The sequence below is a fragment of the Mirounga leonina genome, unplaced genomic scaffold, assembly GCF_011800145.1.
Source record: "Mirounga leonina isolate KUSES-001 unplaced genomic scaffold, KU_Mleo_1.0 Mir_268, whole genome shotgun sequence".
Taxonomy (NCBI): domain Eukaryota; kingdom Metazoa; phylum Chordata; class Mammalia; order Carnivora; family Phocidae; genus Mirounga; species Mirounga leonina.
Genome location: NW_023270649.1, coordinates 6,797,086 through 6,798,100, shown reverse-complemented (window position 1 = coordinate 6,798,100; position 1,015 = coordinate 6,797,086).

The following is a 1,015-nucleotide window of genomic DNA, read 5'->3' as shown; positions in this document are numbered from 1 at the left end:
GGGCGCGGGGGCGGCCGCGGGGAGCCGCCCGCCGCGCCCGGTGCATCCTCCGCCCGGCGCCCGTGCACCGGCGCCCGCCCGCCGCCCGCCCGGCCCTGCGCGTCGTCGCCCGCACTGCCCGCTCGCCCGCCCGGGTCGCTCGGATCGCCGCCACGCGTGGAGTCACAGCCCCGGAGCCGCCACCGCCGCCGCCACTGCTGCCGGCGGCCCCTCGATTCCCGCGGCGCGCCCGGCCATCTTCGTTCCTCCGCGCGGCCCGGCCGGGAGGGGCGGGGCGCGCGCAGGCCCCGCCCCCCGCTGCTCCGCCCCCTCCGCTCGGCCCCCCTCGGCTACACCGGCCGCCTAGCTGCTAGTCCTGCAGGCTCCCTCCGCTGCTCCGCCTCCAAGCTCCCCCGGGGCTCCTCGGCTACCCTCTCCTCTACCCCCGGGGCCCCCACCTCCTCCTGCTGCTGCTCCTCCGGCTCCCCAGCCGGAGGCTCCTTCTGCCCCCAGCTGCTGCTCCTCCTTCTCCTTCCCCTCCCGCGGCGCGCGCTCCTCCCTCTTCCCATTCCACCACCTCCCTCCTCCCGCTTCGCCGGGAAACCGCGCGGGGGCCAGGATGGGCGCCGCCGCGTCCGTCCGCCCCCGGGCCACCGCGGAGAGGAAGGAGGGCCGGGAGGACGGCACCCCACCCGAGCTGCAGGCGCGGCCCGCCTGGGGCTGACTCCTGGGACCCAAACAATTCCCCGGGGGAGAGGGCGGTCCCCTCACTTTACCCGCTCCCAGGCCTTGGAGGTCTGGGAGCCTCCCCTCTGCGCACTTGGGGTGAGGGGAACTGTGCCTTGGGTCTCCCGAATACCCAAGGTGGTCCCGCGAAGTGCGGTAAAGCCCCGGAGGGGAGGCCGAGGGAGTTCGGGTAGCTGGAAGAGGTACCGGTGGCCAGTCATCTTGGGTGAAGCTGGGAGGACACACCTGGAAGCGGGGAGCTGGGCAGGTGGCCACTTATGCATTCCCTGCCAGGAGAGCCCCAGAAGGG